At 45.0% G+C, this 19,397-nt stretch overlaps 1 protein-coding gene across 1 annotated transcript in view; it reads right to left on the minus strand.

The window, feature by feature from the left end:
* The window catches only part of DHRS7C (dehydrogenase/reductase 7C), a 127,854-nt gene extending 112,019 nt beyond the window's left edge, over nucleotides 1-15,835 (minus strand). Inside the window, exon 1 of the mRNA XM_063960769.1 lies at nucleotides 15,713-15,835. The gene's annotated coding sequence lies outside the window, so the exon portion shown is untranslated. The remainder of the gene's footprint in view (nucleotides 1-15,712) is intronic.
* Between the last annotated feature and the right edge of the window lie 3,562 nt (nucleotides 15,836-19,397).

The raw sequence follows: 19,397 nt of genomic DNA on the forward strand, positions 1-19,397 counted from the left end.
AATGTACGAGTGAAAATGGCGGCGACGCGCGGCTCCTTATATAGAATACGAATCTCGCGAGAATCCGACAGCGGGATGATGACGTTCAGGCGCGTTCTGGTTAACCGAGCAAGGCGGGAAGATCCGAGGCTGCCTCGGAACCGTGTAAAATGGGTGAAGTTCGGGGGGTTCGGATCTTGAGGAACCGAACCCGCTCATCTCTATTGTGCAATCACCATTCTAATCCATCTGGCCAGGGTCTGCTTATTTGCAGGCCAGCCACGTTTGTGAAAGGAAAACCAAACAGTACATTGGCGAATGGAGGCAGTCCTCTTTACATAGATACGAAGAGCTTGTACCACATCCAAAGACCGCTCTTTGGAAGACAGATCGGGAGAGTTAAGGGCCGGAACCACAATCTCTTGGTTAAGGTGGAACGAAGAAACCACCTTAGGAAGATAACCAGGTCGTGTTCGAAGAACTGCCTGGTCATGGTGAAAAATCAGAAAGGGAGACCTACAGGATAAGGCACCCAAGTCTGAAATAGAGATGAGCGCCTGAAATTTTTCGGGTTTTGTGTTTTGGTTTTGGGTTCGGTTCCGCGGCCGTGTTTTGGGTTCGAACGCGTTTTGGCAAAACCTCACCGAATTTTTTTTGTCGGATTCGGGTGTGTTTTGGATTCGGGTGTTTTTTTCAAAAAACACTAAAAAACTGCTTAAATCATAGAATTTGGGGGTCATTTTGATCCCAAAGTATTATTAACCTCAAAAACCATAATTTACACTCATTTTCAGTCTATTCTGAATACCTCACACCTCACAATATTATTTTTAGCCCTAAAATTTGCACCGAGGTCGCTGTGTGAGTAAGATAAGCGACCCTAGTGGCCGACACAAACACCGGGCCCATCTAGGAGTGGCACTGCAGTGTCACGCAGGATGTCCCTTCCAAAAAACCCTCCCCAAACAGCACATGACGCAAAGAAAAAAAGAGGCGCAATGAGGTAGCTGTGTGAGTAAGATTAGCGACCCTAGTGGCCGACACAAACACCGGGCCCATCTAGGAGTGGCACTGCAGTGTCACGCAGGATGTCCCTTCCAAAAAACCCTCCCCAAACAGCACATGACGCAAAGAAAAAAAGAGGCGCAATGAGGTAGCTGACTGTGTGAGTAAGATTAGCGACCCTAGTGGCCGACACAAACACCGGGCCCATCTAGGAGTGGCACTGCAGTGTCACGCAGGATGTCCCTTCCAAAAAACCCTCCCCAATCAGCACATGATGCAAAGAAAAAGAAAAGAAAAAAGAGGTGCAAGATGGAATTGTCCTTGGGCCCTCCCACCCACCCTTATGTTGTATAAACAAAACAGGACATGCACACTTTAACCAACCCATCATTTCAGTGACAGGGTCTGCCACACGACTGTGACTGATATGACGGGTTGGTTTGGACCCCCCCCAAAAAAGAAGCAATTAATCTCTCCTTGCACAAACTGGCTCTACAGAGGCAAGATGTCCACCTCATCTTCACCCTCCGATATATCACCGTGTACATCCCCCTCCTCACAGATTATCAATTCGTCCCCACTGGAATCCACCATCTCAGCTCCCTGTGTACTTTGTGGAGGCAATTGCTGCTGGTCAATGTCTCCGCGGAGGAATTGATTATAATTCATTTTAATGAACATCATCTTCTCCACATTTTCTGGATGTAACCTCGTACGCCGATTGCTGACAAGGTGAGCGGCGGCACTAAACACTCTTTCGGAGTACACACTTGTGGGAGGGCAACTTAGGTAGAATAAAGCCAGTTTGTGCAAGGGCCTCCAAATTGCCTCTTTTTCCTGCCAGTATAAGTACGGACTGTGTGACGTGCCTACTTGGATGCGGTCACTCATATAATCCTCCACCATTCTATCAATGTTGAGAGAATCATATGCAGTGACAGTAGACGACATGTCCGTAATCGTTGTCAGGTCCTTCAGTCCGGACCAGATGTCAGCATCAGCAGTCGCTCCAGACTGCCCTGCATCACCGCCAGCGGGTGGGCTCGGAATTCTGAGCCTTTTCCTCGCACCCCCAGTTGCGGGAGAATGTGAAGGAGGAGATGTTGACAGGTCGCGTTCCGCTTGACTTGACAATTTTGTCACCAGCAGGTCTTTCAACCCCAGCAGACCTGTGTCTGCCGGAAAGAGAGATCCAAGGTAGGCTTTAAATCTAGGATCGAGCACGGTGGCCAAAATGTAGTGCTCTGATTTCAACAGATTGACCACCCGTGAATCCTTGTTAAGCGAATTAAGGGCTGCATCCACAAGTCCCACATGCCTAGCGGAATCGCTCCCTTTTAGCTCCTTCTTCAATGCCTCCAGCTTCTTCTGCAAAAGCCTGATGAGGGGAATGACCTGACTCAGGCTGGCAGTGTCTGAACTGACTTCACGTGTGGCAAGTTCAAAGGGCATCAGAACCTTGCACAACGTTGAAATCATTCTCCACTGCACTTGAGACAGGTGCATTCCACCTACTATATCGTGCTCAATTGTATAGGCTTGAATGGCCTTTTGCTGCTCCTCCAACCTCTGAAGCATATAGAGGGTTGAATTCCACCTCGTTACCACTTCTTGCTTCAGATGATGGCAGGGCAGGTTCAGTAGTTTTTGGTGGTGCTCCAGTCTTCTGTACGTGGTGCCTGTACGCCGAAAGTGTCCCGCAATTTTTCTGGCCACCGACAGCATCTCTTGCACGCCCCTGTCGTTTTTTAAAAAATTCTGCACCACCAAATTCAAGGTATGTGCAAAACATGGGACGTGCTGGAATTTGCCCATATTTAATGCACACACAATATTGCTGGCGTTGTCCGATGCCACAAATCCACAGGAGAGTCCAATTGGGGTAAGCCATTCCGCGATGATCTTCCTCAGTTGCCGTAAGAGGTTTTCAGCTGTGTGCGTATTCTGGAAAGCGGTGATACAAAGCGTAGCCTGCCTAGGAAAGAGTTGGCGTTTGCGAGATGCTGCTACTGGTGCCGCCGCTGCTGTTCTTGCGGCGGGAGTCCATACATCTACCCAGTGGGCTGTCACAGTCATATAGTCCTGACCCTGCCCTGCTCCACTTGTCCACATGTCCGTGGTTAAGTGGACATTGGGTACAGCTGCATTTTTTAGGACACTGGTGACTCTTTTTCTGAGGTCTGTGTACATTTTCGGTATCGCCTGCCTAGAGAAATGGAACCTAGATGGTATTTGGTACCGGGGACACAGTACCTCCAACAAGTCTCTAGTTGGCTCTGCAGTAATGATGGATACCGGAACCACGTTTCTCACCACCCAGGATGCCAAGGCCTCAGTTATCCGCTTTGCAGTAGGATGACTGCTGTGATATTTCATCTTCCTCGCAAAGGACTGTTGAACAGTCAATTGCTTACTGGAAGTAGTACAAGTGGGCTTACGACTTCCCCTCTGGGATGACCATCGACTCCCAGCGGCAACAACAGCAGCGCCAGCAGCAGTAGGCGTTACACGCAAGGATGCATCGGAGGAATCCCAGGCAGGAGAGGACTCGTCAGAATTGCCAGTGACATGGCCTGCAGGACTATTGGCATTCCTGGGGAAGGAGGAAATTGACACTGAGGGAGTTGGTGGGGTGGTTTGCGTGAGCTTGGTTACAAGAGGAAGGGATTTACTGGTCAGTGGACTGCTTCCGCTGTCACCCAAAGTTTTTGAACTTGTCACTGACTTATTATGAATGCGCTGCAGGTGACGTATAAGGGAGGATGTTCCGAGGTGGTTAACGTCCTTACCCCTACTTATTACAGCTTGACAAAGGGAACACACGGCTTGACACCTGTTGTCCGCATTTCTGGTGAAATACCTCCACACCGAAGAGCTGATTTTTTTGGTATTTTCACCTGGCATGTCAACGGCCATATTCCTCCCACAGACAACAGGTGTCTCCCCGGGTGCCTGACTTAAACAAACCACCTCACCATCAGAATCCTCCTGGTCAATTTCCTCCCCAGCGCCAGCAACACCCATATCCTCCTCATCCTGGTGTACTTCAACACTGACATCTTCAATCTGACTATCAGGAACTGGACTGCGGGTGCTCCTTCCAGCACTTGCAGGGGGCGTGCAAATGGTGGAAGGCGCATGCTCTTCACGTCCAGTGTTGGGAAGGTCAGGCATCGCAACCGACACAATTGGACTCTCCTTGTGGATTTGGGATTTCGAAGAATGCACAGTTCTTTGCTGTGCTGCTTTTGCCAGCTTGAGTCTTTTCATTTTTCTAGCGAGAGGCTGAGTGCTTCCATCCTCATGTGAAGCTGAACCACTAGCCATGAACGTAGGCCAGGGCCTCAGCCGTTCCTTGCCACTCCGTGTGGTAAATGGCATATTGGCAAGTTTACGCTTCTCCTCCGACAATTTTATTTTAGGTTTTGGAGTCCTTTTTTTACTGATATTTGGTGTTTTGGATTTGACATGCTCTGTACTATGACATTGGGCATCGGCCTTGGCAGACGACGTTGCTGGCATTTCATCGTCTCGGCCATGACTAGTGGCAGCAGCTTCAGCACGAGGTGGAAGTGGATCTTGATCTTTCCCTAATTTTGGAACCTCAACATTTTTGTTCTCCATATTTTAATAGGCACAACTAAAAGGCACCTCAGGTAAACAATGGAGATGGATGGATTGGATACTAGTATACAATTATGGACGGGCTGCCGAGTGCCGACACAGAGGTAGCCACAGCCGTGAACTACCGCACTGTACTGTGTCTGCTGCTAATATATAGACTGGTTGATAAAGAGATAGTATACTCGTAACTAGTATGTATGTATAAAGAAAGAAAAAAAAACCACGGTTAGGTGGTATATACAATTATGGACGGGCTGCCGAGTGCCGACACAGAGGTAGCCACAGCCGTGAACTACCGCACTGTACTGTGTCTGCTGCTAATATATAGACTGGTTGATAAAGAGATAGTATACTCGTAACTAGTATGTATGTATAAAGAAAGAAAAAAAAACCACGGTTAGGTGGTATATACAATTATGGACGGGCTGCCGAGTGCCGACACAGAGGTAGCCACAGCCGTGAACTACCGCACTGTACTGTGTCTGCTGCTAATATATAGACTGGTTGATAAAGAGATAGTATACTCGTAACTAGTATGTATGTATAAAGAAAGAAAAAAAAACCACGGTTAGGTGGTATATACAATTATGGACGGGCTGCCGAGTGCCGACACAGAGGTAGCCACAGCCGTGAACTACCGCACTGTACTGTGTCTGCTGCTAATATATAGACTGGTTGATAAAGAGATAGTATACTCGTAACTAGTATGTATGTATAAAGAAAGAAAAAAAAACCACGGTTAGGTGGTATATACAATTATGGACGGGCTGCCGAGTGCCGACACAGAGGTAGCCACGGCCGTGAACTACCGCACTGTACTGTGTCTGCTGCTAATATATAGACTGGTTGATAAAGAGATAGTATACTCGTAACTAGTATGTATGTATAAAGAAAGAAAAAAAAAACCACGGTTAGGTGGTATATACAATTATGGACGGGCTGCCGAGTGCCGACACAGAGGTAGCCACAGCCGTGAACTACCGCACTGTACTGTGTCTGCTGCTAATATATAGACTGGTTGATAAAGAGATAGTATACTCGTAACTAGTATGTATGTATAAAGAAAGAAAAAAAAACCACGGTTAGGTGGTATATACAATTATGGACGGGCTGCCGAGTGCCGACACAGAGGTAGCCACAGCCGTGAACTACCGCACTGTACTGTGTCTGCTGCTAATATATAGACTGGTTGATAAAGAGATAGTATACTCGTAACTAGTATGTATGTATAAAGAAAGAAAAAAAAACCACGGTTAGGTGGTATATACAATTATGGACGGGCTGCCGAGTGCCGACACAGAGGTAGCCACAGCCGTGAACTACCGCACTGTACTGTGTCTGCTGCTAATATATAGACTGGTTGATAAAGAGATAGTATACTCGTAACTAGTATGTATGTATAAAGAAAGAAAAAAAAACCACGGTTAGGTGGTATATACAATTATGGACGGGCTGCCGAGTGCCGACACAGAGGTAGCCACAGCCGTGAACTACCGCACTGTACTGTGTCTGCTGCTAATATATAGACTGGTTGATAAAGAGATAGTATACTCGTAACTAGTATGTATGTATAAAGAAAGAAAAAAAAACCACGGTTAGGTGGTATATACAATTATGGACGGGCTGCCGAGTGCCGACACAGAGGTAGCCACAGCCGTGAACTACCGCACTGTACTGTGTCTGCTGCTAATATAGACTGGTTGATAAAGAGATAGTATACTCGTAACTAGTATGTATGTATAAAGAAAGAAAAAAAAACCACGGTTAGGTGGTATATACAATTATGGACGGGCTGCCGAGTGCCGACACAGAGGTAGCCACAGCCGTGAACTACCGCACTGTACTGTGTCTGCTGCTAATATAGACTGGTTGATAAAGAGATAGTATACTACTAATATTATATATACTGGTGGTCAGGTCACTGGTCACTAGTCACACTGGCAGTGGCACTCCTGCAGCAAAAGTGTGCACTGTTTAATTTTAATATAATATTATGTACTCCTGGCTCCTGCTATAACCTATAACTGGCACTGCAGTAGTGCTCCCCAGTCTCCCCCACAATTATAAGCTGTGTGAGCTGAGCAGTCAGACAGATATATAATATATATAGATGATGCAGCACACTGGCCTGAGCCTGAGCAGTGCACACAGATATGGTATGTGACTGACTGAGTCACTGTGTGTATCGCTTTTTTCAGGCAGAGAACGGATATATTAAATAAACTGCACTGTGTGTCTGGTGGTCACTCACTATATAATATATTATGTACTCCTGGCTCCTGCTATAACCTATAACTGGCACTGCAGTAGTGCTCCCCAGTCTCCCCCACAATTATAAGCTGTGTGAGCTGAGCAGTCAGACAGATATATATAATATTATATATAGATAATAGATGATGCAGCACACTGGCCTGAGCCTGAGCAGTGCACACAGATATGGTATGTGACTGAGTCACTGTGTGCTGTGTATCGCTTTTTTCAGGCAGAGAACGGATTATAAATAAAACTGGTGGTCACTATCAGCAAAACTCTGCACTGTACTGAGTACTCCTAATGCTCCCCAAAATTAGTAAATCAAGTGTCTCTCTAATCTATTCTAAACGGAGAGGACGCCAGCCACGTCCTCTCCCTATCAATCTCAATGCACGTGTGAAAATGGCGGCGACGCGCGGCTCCTTATATAGAATCCGAGTCTCGCGATAGAATCCGAGCCTCGCGAGAATCCGACAGCGTCATGATGACGTTCGGGCGCGCTCGGGTTAACCGAGCAAGGCGGGAAGATCCGAGTCGCTCGGACCCGTGAAAAAAAACATGAAGTTCTGGCGGGTTCGGATTCAGAGAAACCGAACCCGCTCATCTCTAGTCTGAAACCCGTCTAGCCGAAGCAATAGCTAGCAAAAACAAGACCTTAAGTGTAAGCCACTTGAGGTCCACAGTCTCAAGAGGTTCAAACGGAGGGCATTCAGCACAACCGACAAATCCCAAGGAGCCACAGGAGGCATGTAGGGAGGTTGAATCCGTAGAACACCCTGAGTGAACATGTGAACATCAGGAAGAGTCACAATTTTTCTCTGAAACCACACCGATAAGGCAGAAACATGTACCTTGAGGGAGGCCAGATGAAGGCCTGAGTCAAGGCCTTGTTGCAGAAAGGCCAAAAGATTGGCAGTACTGAACTTGAACGCATCACAATTCCTATCGGCACACCAGGTGAAATAGGAATTCCAGACCCTATGATAAATCCGAGCAGAAGCCGGTTTACGGGCCTTCAACAGTGCTTGAGTAACCACCTCAGGAAAACCTTTGGCCCTCAGGACGGAAGCTTCAAGAGTCACGCCGTCAAAGGCAGTCGGGCCAAGTCCTGGTAGACACAGGGGCCCTGAATGAGGAGGTTTGGGCGCTGTGGAAGTAGAAGAGGATGCTCTAACGAGAGACCCTGGAGGTCTGAGAACCAATGCCGTCTGGGCCACGCAGGAGCGATCAGAAGTAGGATTCCTCCTTCTTGCTTGAACTTCCTTATTACTCTGGGCAGGAGTGACACTGGAGGGAACACGTACGGCAGCCAAAAGTTCCATGGAATTGCCAGTGCGTCCACGAACGCTGCTTGAGTATCCCTTGTCCTTGTTCCGAAGACCGGAACCTTATTGTTGTGTCGAGACGCCATTAGGTCTACATCTGGTAGGCCCCACTGGTCCACTAGGAGTTGAAATACTTTTGGATGAAGGCTCCACTCTCCGGCGAAGTCCGCTTCTCAGTTGAGGACTCCCGGAATGAACAACTGCCGATATGGCTGGCAGATGACATTCCGCCCATTGAAGAATGTTTGACACTTCCATCATTGCCATGCGGCTTCGAGTGCCGTCTTGATTATTTATGTACGCCACCATGGTGGCGTTGTCTGGCTGTACCTGAACAGGCCTGTTCCGTACCAGAGGCAGGGCAAGTGTCAGCGCATTGAACACCGCCCGCAGTTCCAGGATATTTATCGAGAGGCGAGACTCCTCCCAGGTCCAACGACCCTGGAAGGAGAGCTTCTCCAACACTGCTCCCCAACCCCTCAGACTGGTGTCCGTCGTCAGAAGGACCCAGTTGGAGATCCAGAAGGGACGGCCCCTGCTCAGCTGCTGGTCCTGGAGCCACCAGGTTATTTATGGTGCCAAGCTGCAACAGGGAGTGAGGGAGAGAGAGTGTATGCAGCTCCAGGGTGGGAACACTTATGTAAAATGTCGCCTGGAGCTGGGGGAGGTGCTACAGGCCGGAGCACATTCCCCTTGCTGGGCTTCCACCATCAGGTTCTGTGGGCCGCAAAAAACGGGTTAATACCCGACCTGTGCCCTGCCCTGGTGGTCTAGTGGGGTCCCAGTACTAACACAGTGTCCACGCCAGCACGCGGCCCGCCTCCTACGGACCGCGCCGGATCGTGGTGTGCGGCGGGTTCCTCCTGGGGGACCCTCCTCCCTGTACGCGGCCACACGATCCTGGAGAGCTGCGGCGAAGTGTGTGTGTGCCTGACAGAAACCGGAGCCTCCGCCGCAAGTACCCGGCAACCAGGGCACGGGAGTATGCGGTGCCGCTGGGGGAGGTGATGGAGCAGCACCCAGCAATGACAAACTGACATCCAACACTGGCTGCTACCCTTGTAGTTTTTATTCAAAGAAAAAGCTCTTTTCTGTGCTGCCAGGAGGAGCCCTGGTGTTGAGATGCCTGCTAGTGCAGACACCAACTACAAACTGAGCTCCTGTGCATGGAGGCGGGATTATAGAGGAGGCGGCGCTATGCATCCTGGGAAGAAGGTCAAAGCTTTAGCTGTTGGTGCCTCCGGATCAAGATCCTACTCTACACCCCAATGTTATTCCCTGTGGAATACAGTGTACCCCGCTGCAGTAGTTATATAATTTTAGCTGTTTGATAAATTTTTATAGTTTATATTTATCAATGATTATCATTTTTTAGTGATTTTTAACAAAACCAAAAACCGAATCTGAACCAAAAGCTTTGAGGGTGGTTTTGCCAAAACACAATGATGAATTAGACCAAAACCAAAGCACAGGGATCCACACACATCTCTAGTTACAACTAAGGAGCCTGCACAGATCATAGTGAAGTGTGCAGTTCTTCTCTTTGGACGGGTTTGCTGCCCCATTGTAACTCTTAGTTACCGTCGGACATTTAGAGCTCCAAAAACTACTGACATCGACATCAGATTTCCATTAAAGCTTAAATAATAATTGTTTTTTCTATTTCTAAAATCCATCGATGTCCATCGTTGTTAGTCGGTTTTGGTTTAGAACCAAAACTGAACTTTAGAAAATGTATCCCATGGTCTCATTGCAAATCTGCCTAAGTTATCTATATGCAATGGGGAATCAGCTGATGATATATTTTTATTTGAATTACTATACAGTATGTAGCTCATGTACTGCACGTATAGCTGTACATACATATTGTCATAAGCTGTAGAGGGGTCATAACGGTTATCATACAGAAAGCAAGCTTGTATAATGGAGTTCTACACTTGCAATTTAAAACCAGCATTGTATACTCAGCAAAGAAACTTGCTTATAACTTAATTCAATATCTATTTACAGTTCATGCCACTCTATCAACATTTTATTGTGCTGAAAGGATAGTAAAAGGAGAACACAACACTATACACAAACTTACTTTATGCAAATTTACCAGATATAAATGTACACATACTGTACACAAACTTACCATACATATACACCCACACACTTGGCCTAATGGTTTGCGTACAATAAGATGTTAGAGTAGCGCCGCTGAAAGAAAAAAATAAAAAATAAATGAATACTTACTATCCCCGCTCCTGATTCCCGACCGCTGCATTCCTCCGCCGGCGCCGCTCCTCTCCTCGGATCGCACAGCATAGACACTAGAGGTCAATTATGATCCCTAGCGTCTGTGCCAGTCCCACAATGCTGTGCGGTGCGCGATAAAGTCATCACGCACCGCACAGCAAAGGTCCTCTCCACGAAGGGAAACTAGACGGGTAGCGTCTAGTTCCCTTTACAGCGGGGGACACAGTGGCAGCAGGGGGCACAGTAGCGGATCTTGCCATGGTGCGGCGCCCCCCAGAAGGCGGTGCCCCGGGCAAAAGTCCTGCTTGCCCGTGGCAAGATCCGCTACTGGTTCTGCGCATGTGCAGAATGGGTCCTTCTATATCGCAAACAGCCCCGTCAGCCAGCGCAAGATTGACATGCTGGTGGGGGGCGGAACCAAGCACCGTTCTTCAAAACGGGGGCATGGTCGCGATGGTGATCTGAGGCTCAGACTCAGCACTCGGATATCGCTAATGCAAACAGGAGGCGTCTATCTCCTACAGATGCCTCCTGCTGCATTAGAATTTCAATGACAGGGAACTGCACAGCTGCTTCCTTGCAGCTGTGCAATTCCTTACAAACATGGATCAGGCCCTCTGTATGCAAACTTATTTGCAAACATAAAACACAAACTTACCAAACATATACAGAAACTGTAGACAAACTAGCCAAGTGTAACCCATTGACCCAACACACACCTGTAAAAGGCCAGATCCTGTATGGTGAATGACAGAGGAAGAGGGGAAGCCTCCGCAATAGGCGGCATCTAATGCTACTTCCTGTGCTGGAAACTACACCTTTCAGTATATGCCTGATGAGCAAGAAACAAATAAATGACATCATACTTGGTGACTTTCTGTAAACCAGAGCTCCGATTGGCTGGGGAAGGGGCATGGTGCCGCATTCTCAGCCTTGTAGCCCTATCCCTGCTGTTAAAGCCGTGGTTCTCAGCATTTTATAGCGGAGATAAGGCTACATATCATCATGGCCCTCCCATCATTGTTTGAAAACCCCCATTGTATTTAGTGTATCTTCAGGTCTATTCCTCATCTTATCCTTAGCAGTGTTTATTGTCAAAGAGCCCAAGTGCGAATTCAGGGGTCAGGCCGCACCCTAGGAACATTATCACCCCATCATGTCACTGCCCCCTTCATGTTGGGGCCTCCCAACTTTCAAAGCAGCACCAACCTCATCCTCCCTCCACCACCACAATTTACTGACTAATGCCCCCTCCTCCCTCACCAGTTACAAAATAAAAAACCTGTAATGACAAAATGACAAAAAAATAATAATACTCTCCCTTTATCTGGCCATCGGCCTAGCAGGGCTCTCATCTGCCTTGTCTGTCCTCCTCCTATCGTATTACCTCACGTCCCATTGTCCATTTCCCTTTACCAGCAAGTCCTCCTGCTACCTGCGCGACAAGTGTGTGTCCAAACTGACACTAGGCAATGGGTGTGGAGGGAAAGCGGAGAGCTACCTGTATCAACAGCACCAGCTGGAGACTGACGGATACACTGCAATCTGCTCGACCACCACAGAAGCAGGTAAGCAGAACAATGTGAACTGAGAACATGTCTTCCTCTCTCTTGACCCCCCCCCCACCCCCACCCATGTCTCTCTTTGCCCCTATCTCTATCTTTCTCTTCAATGTCTTCCTGTCTCTCTGGTCCTGATCTCTCACTCTCTCCCATGCCTCACTCTCTCTCTGCCCCTGATCTCTCTCTCTCCCAAGGCTTCATCTCTCTCCGCCCCTGATCTTTCTCTCTCTCTCCCCCATGCCCCCCTCTTTCTCTCTCTCCCTCTCTATCTCTCTCTGCACTGGTCTTTCTCTATCCCCCTCCCCCCATGTCTCCCTCTCTCTCTGTCCCTGGTCTTTCGCTATCCCCCATGACTCCCTCTGTCTGGTCCTGGTCTCTGTCTCTCTCTATCTCTCACCTCATGTCTCCCTCTCTTTGTGCCCCGGTGTCTCTCTCTCTCTCTCTCTCTCCCTCCCCCCATGCCTCTATCTCTCTCTGTCCCTTGTCTCTCTCTCTCTTACACCCCCATGTCTCCCTCTCTCTGCCACTGGTCTCTCTCTCTCTCCCCACATATTTCCCTCTCTCTCTGTCACTGGTCTCTCTTCCTCTCCCTGTGCTTCTCTCTCACCCCCATGGCTGCCTTTCTCTGCCCCTGGTCTCACTCTCCCCAATATTTCCCTCCCACGTCTTCCTCAGTCTCTGACCCATGTAATTCTCTCTCTCTCTCTGCCTCTGGTCCCTCTTTCTCTCACACACTCACTCTCTCTCTCCAAAAGGGAACTATGTACTAAAGTCCTGCCATCAGAGCAGAGGAAGCCTCACCAAGACCCTGAGACTTTACTCGGCACCTACATTTTCATTGTTTCCTCGGCCTGGATGATTGGGGTTGCTGCCTCTTTTGTCAGTCCTGGGCCCTGCAATTTCTGATGGCAACCCTGCACATACTGTGCAGTCATTGCACATAAACTTACAGTACATATACATACTATAAGTACTCACTTTACACAGTACACATTTACTATTCACAGAAATACCATATACTTGGTAAACAGAGACCTACTGTACAAAGATAAGGTGTAATTTATTTCTGCCTAATGTTGGGGCACGATGTGCCAATGCCCACATTAACATATATTAATGAATGCAGCCCAACATCGTTGATTTTCCTGTGGACCTCTATGGGGTGCAAAGTAGAATCAATGTTAAATACAAAAGAAAAAGAAGTTGGTACTTAGTACCTCCTGGCGCCAATTTTAAATGCTCAGTAATTTAAAAACAGTCTGTCTGCAGCTCTCTTAAATTAGAGGGACCACCACGCCCTCCACAGATATAGAAATACAAAGAAGAACAACTAAGAAAGCGCTGACACACTACACAATATTAAAATACACTCACTTTTTATTAAAATATGTAAAATACATAAGGACTGTTCCTAGACTACCTTTAAACACTATAATTATAGTAATCCTAATCAATCCCTAACAGTAAATAGACAAATGAGTTCCCTATAATCACAACACTATAGATTTTGGCCAAAAATAGATGTAATAAATTTATACAGCAGAATTAGTGCACTTAATACAGCCAGATGTTTGGATGGCAGCAAAATATAATAAGTAACTTTGTAGTAGTAACTGTTGCGGTATTTGTTTCATATAGCAAAAAATGGTTACAAGTCCATGCAGTTATTTCCAAGTATTGTAACAAGAGTTCCAGTTGTTAAGTGTTGGTTTGCCAAGCAAATTTGGAACTTTTATGCATGCAGAGTTGAAATGAATTACAGAGTTATAATTGTTAAACTCTATTAGACATGGCCATGCTTTAAATATCTGATTGTTTTTACCGCGACCGTCCTCTGGTAAACGGGTTCCTGTCCACTCCCGACTCTGGTGCTCCACGACCTTTTATCAAGCCCTATCCGGAGTAAAGACGGTCCCAGAAGCAATAGAGGGTAGCGATCCAGCGGTACAAGAGGGAACCTCGGTGCGAGTCTCAGGTCACAGTCCGTATGAGACGCGTTTCCCCACCTTAAAGCAATTCAGCATCGGCGGCTTCATCAGTCAGTGACGTGTGTAACAGTGCTTGGCTTTTTATCCACATCCCAGCTTCATTATCCACCGCACCTGTGTTCCTCAGCTGCAGATCATACTCTTTCATGGCAATTATGTAAAACTGTCTATTTACTGTTAGGGATTGATCAGGATTACTATAATTATAGTGTTTAAAGGTAGTCTAGGAACAGTCCTTATGTATTTTACATATTTTAATAAAAAGTGAGTGTATTTTAATATTGTGTAGTGTGTCAGCGCTTTCTTAGAATCAATGTTGTTGGAGGTTGCGATATGCATCACACACGATTGAATACCCCTCATTCAGTCAGGAAAGCTAGGGAAAGGTAAAGAAAATGACTGCTCCCACAAACATCCTTTGCACATAGGCTTATACTACATACATATGCTCTCTGTTAACAAACTATCCCACTGTATACATAAAACATATCTCCCAACATTCAGCTTTTATTAATCAGAACATACTTGGTCAACATCTCATAACGTTAGGCAAATGGCCACGTCACAATGGGAAGCATCCACGTCACCCAGGGCTTTTTTTAATCGCTTCTAAAGCACTGTCCCACCCATCCACAAACATCCTTCCCTCCCCTGATGGTATACTTACTAAAGTACGGGTTTATAGAAGTGGAGATGTTGGCCATAGCATCCAATCAGATTCTACCTATTATTTATTTAACACCTTCTACAAGATAATAGCTAAAATCTGATTGTTTGTTATGCTCAACATTTCCACGTCTATAAACCTGTAGACACCTCTCCACTGCGGTATACACACACTTCTGCACAAACTGCCACACACTCCCACACACAAGCACAGTGTAAACTCTCTTTTCCAACTTCCAATACTCCCACTGCTTCAGTCTACACCTCAAGATACAGGATTCCTAAATATTCACCTGCAACTTCCTATCATGCAAGCAGACTGTACTGTAGGTGTATCCATACAAACAAAAATAGCCCTATGATTACTTTATAGATTTCATTTTACCAAACCATTTCCTCCACAAACGGATGTTTAAACATTAAAATTTCCTCTACATAACAAAAAAACAGTTACACTTAAACTAGACACATAACAGTTTTTCACATTTCATTGTACCAACCAATCAGCTCCTGTCATTTTTCAAACACAGCCTGTAACATGGCAGTTAAGAGCTGGTTTGTTGATACTTTATCTCTCTGCACTTTATCTCTCTTTACGCTTTGATACATATGCCCCATTGATAACATAAAGTACTGTATGCATCTCAAAATACTTAGGTCCTGTATAATATTTTTATTGGTGTGAAAATATGTGTCTGCATATGTCTGTGTGCAGATTTGGCCACATCTTACACTTGTGACTATTTACTACTGTAAAGGTGGAGTGAGGAGGAAACAGGCCAGGAAGCATAGGCCGGCCACAGTATTATTTAAGTGAAGGTTCAAATCTACACTTGGACCATAACAATAACAACCAATCAAAAATGTGCTTTTACTACCTAACGTGCACTAAACAGACACATTACTTGCTGGTTGCTTGTTATGACATTAGAGCAGAATTGGAACTTTGAGCAGGGTTAGTGAAAAACCATAATGAGTGTATCTGTTACTTTCTAGTGACACAAAATGAATAAACATAAAACCTTACAAGCAACGAACGCAATACATTGAAAACGCTTGATTTACTTACAGTTAATGAACCCAGAGAAATAATTATTTTCTGCAAAAACCCTTTAAAAGAGCACACAGTCCTTGAGCCTCTCCTCGGATGTCACCAGCCTTATCCACTAAAGAGAGTTATAAATAGGCCTCAGCTGTGTAACAGCCTGAGAGGTATATTTAGGCCCCTCTGTATGATACAGAAAGAGGCTGACATTACGGCATTGGATTTCAAATGACTTTCTGCTGCACTGCGTGCTGTGTATTTCCACCTTGACTGTTGTGAAGTTCAGAAATAATTCTTTACTAACACTGCTTACACATTCTATATGAAGGAGTGGTGTTTTATTTCACCTCTGACTGGTGAGTGGCATGTTTTTAGCTGGAATTTCACAATTAAATTTAGGAACCCCTGGTTGTCCAATAAATTCTATTACACTCTAAAGCAACACTGATATTTGAGGTCCCAAAACAACATACCACTGACATTTAGAGCCTCAATACAGTGACACGCTGACATTTAATGCCTTATATACCCCCCAACTGTACCTTTTTGGCCAGTACAGAACCACTTTTTTATGGTCTGTACCGGCCATAAAGGGCTTTGTACCGGGTTTCAGTGTCTCCCATTCCTATTGATTCCTATGGGAGCACCACAGGGTCATGCCCCCTTTACTCCTGGCCACGTCCCCCATTTCCTAGTTTGTATTAATTTTCTGCTAAGCCATGTCGGGGGGTATGGACTCATATTAGTGTGACACCAACACATGAATTCACAGAAAATGACAATGTAGATTGACATCCCAAAACAACAAGACAATGGGCCTAATTCAAATCTGATCGCAGCAGCAAATTTGTTAGCTAATGGGCAAAACCATGTGCACTGCAGGGGGGGGGGGGGGGCAGATATTACATGTGCAGAGAGAGTTAGATTTGGGTGGGGTGTGTTCAAACTGAAATCTAAATTGCAGTTTAAAAATAAAGTAGCCAGTATTTACACTACACAGAAACAAAATAACCCACCCAAATCTAGCTCTCTCTGCAAATGTTAAATCTGCCCCCCCCCCCCCACCCCCACCCCCTGCATTGCACATGGTTTTGCCCATTAGCCAACAAGTTTCCTGCTGCGATCAGGTCTGAATTAGGCCCAATGATGTTTCAGCTGAAAACTCAAAGTTCCAGCTAGATTTGGGGTTCTAAAACAATGACAAACTAACACAGAGCATTGACACACCCACTGACATACCAAAACATTAACGCACTAGCACTAGTTCCAGTATATTGGCACCAGGGCTGGCCCCAGGTCTATTAGCACACTGTGCGAGAAATTTTGGAACAGAGTGCTCCACCAACTCCCCCCCAAAAATCCAACTACTGTATGTTCATAATTAATACTTTTATTAACCGAAAAAAAATATATATCCTAGTTTTTAATTAACAAAAAAACATTATCCACCACAGGAAAAATGTACATTGTCCGCCATAGGAAAAAGCATACATTAATTCATTGTCCCCATAGTAAGATAAAATAAAATAAAACATACACTACCGTAATTTGTTGCCCACACAGGAAAAAACATAAAACATACATTGCCCCCCTTCCCACCAGAGTGGCTTCACCTATGAGTCACAGACTGAAGATGCAGAGTAAATTGCAGTAGGAGCTCCATACTAACCAAGTTGGACCAGTGACCACTCGTCCGGTCCCTCCCTCACCTTCAGCCCACTGTGGCACTGGCATGTAGCAGAAGACGTAGGGATCAGTCACTGGCTGCTGTGGGCCTTATTCAGGTCTCCTCGTATTAACGGCGTATGCCACAAAGTACCGATGCTCTATACTTTGTGTATGCGCCAGTATCTGGCCTTGTCCCTCCCCATCAATGGCGGCACACTTACCCACTGACACCCTAGAAAATGTGCACTCTGCGATCTACCAGAACATTGGTACACTTAGAACTAGTGGTGTGCACTGGGCCAAATCTTGTGTTTTGTGTTTTGGTTTTGGATTTGTATCTCCTTTGTGGTTTGGATCTGTTTTGGTTTTACCAAAACTGCCCTTGTGGTTTTTGGTTTTGGATCTGTTTTTTTTTTTTTTTTATCATAAAAACAGCTAAAATTACAGAATTTGGGGGTGTTTTTGTTCCTACAGTATTATTAACCTCAATAACATTAATGTCCAGTCATTTCCAGTCTATTCTGATCACCTCACAGCTCACAATATTGTTTATATCTAGTTTAGGCCAAAAGGTTGCATTGCGGTAGCTGGACAGAGCAGCAGCCCTTGGATATATACTGTAAGTCAGCTTGTAAACCTTACATATTTAACATACAGTGGGCGGACCTTGGCCTGTCGTCCCAGCATTTACAGCACTGAGCAGAGCAGCATCAGAGGTGGGACGGGGCAGAGAAGGAGGCAGATTATTCTCCTCAGCACCAGCGTTTTGACAGCATCAATCCGGGGTAGCTCAGAGGTGCGGCCTGACAAAGATTATCATTATTCTTTAAATTCCGTAGCAAAGCACGGGTATTCCGCTAGTGTATTAAAAAAAGACTATGCATTAGGCAAGGTTCAAGATTTCAGTTCACAAAAAAATTATTAAGGCAAAGAAGAATAAAATAAGACAATATTTTAGATGCTGTAAACCTGTTTTTTATTTATTATTTTGGTTCAATTTCTTCATTTCCTCAAAGATATATTTGATATGCAGAAGGTTCGCTATACAAGTGTAAAGAAAAAGATGATTAAGGCAAAGAAGAATAAAAAAAGACAACATGTTAGATGCTGTAATCATGATTTTAATTTATTATTTTGGAACAAATTCTTCATTTCCTCAAAAAAAAATTATGTATATGATATGCAGAAGGTTCACTATACAAGTGTGGAGAGTTTATTTATATTAATTTAATTAAAATGTAGTTAATTTATAATTATTATTAATAATATTAATTTGAATGAATCACAATGTGGTGATAAGAAGAATTATGAAAATAGGACAATAAGTTATAACATAAGAATATGAACTACAGACACAGCACCCTGAAATAGACGGAGCATGTCTGGATGTATACTGGGAGGATACAGCACAAAATATTAAAAAAATATGTCTTTTATTTTGGGTGGACTGACAGAACATCCCTAGATGGACAGAGCAGTTGCAGTCCCTGGATGAATACTGGGATGACAGCATAAAATATTAATTTAAATAAAAAATTATAAATTCTTTTTTACATCACACACTGCGGTTATAGTGTCGCACAAATGAGTCACAAATATGTATTATTATTTTTTATATCACACACCAGCAGTTACAGTGTCGCATAAATGAGTCCGAAATATATATAATAATTACACACTGCAGTTGACTTCGCCGATAGCGTTGCACAAATGAATCAGAATTATGTAGAAGTATTTTTTATATCACTCACCGGCGGTTACAGTGTCACACAAATTAGTCAGAAATATATATAATAATTACACACTGCGATTGACTTCACTGACAGCGTCGCACAATACGTGTATGAGTAGGAAATCATATACAGCAGTCTGACCGGCAGTGTCACAGTATTTATGAAAATAAAATAAAAATTGTATAGTACACTGGGGTACAGCACAAAACCAAAAAAAAATGTATAATTATAATTTTAGGCTTTTTGTTTTTAGCTTTTATTATTTTAATTTTACACTGGGGCAATCCCCTGGATGGATGGACAGATCA

The sequence above is a fragment of the Pseudophryne corroboree genome, chromosome 3 (genome assembly GCF_028390025.1).
Source record: "Pseudophryne corroboree isolate aPseCor3 chromosome 3, aPseCor3.hap2, whole genome shotgun sequence".
Classification (NCBI taxonomy): domain Eukaryota; kingdom Metazoa; phylum Chordata; class Amphibia; order Anura; family Myobatrachidae; genus Pseudophryne; species Pseudophryne corroboree.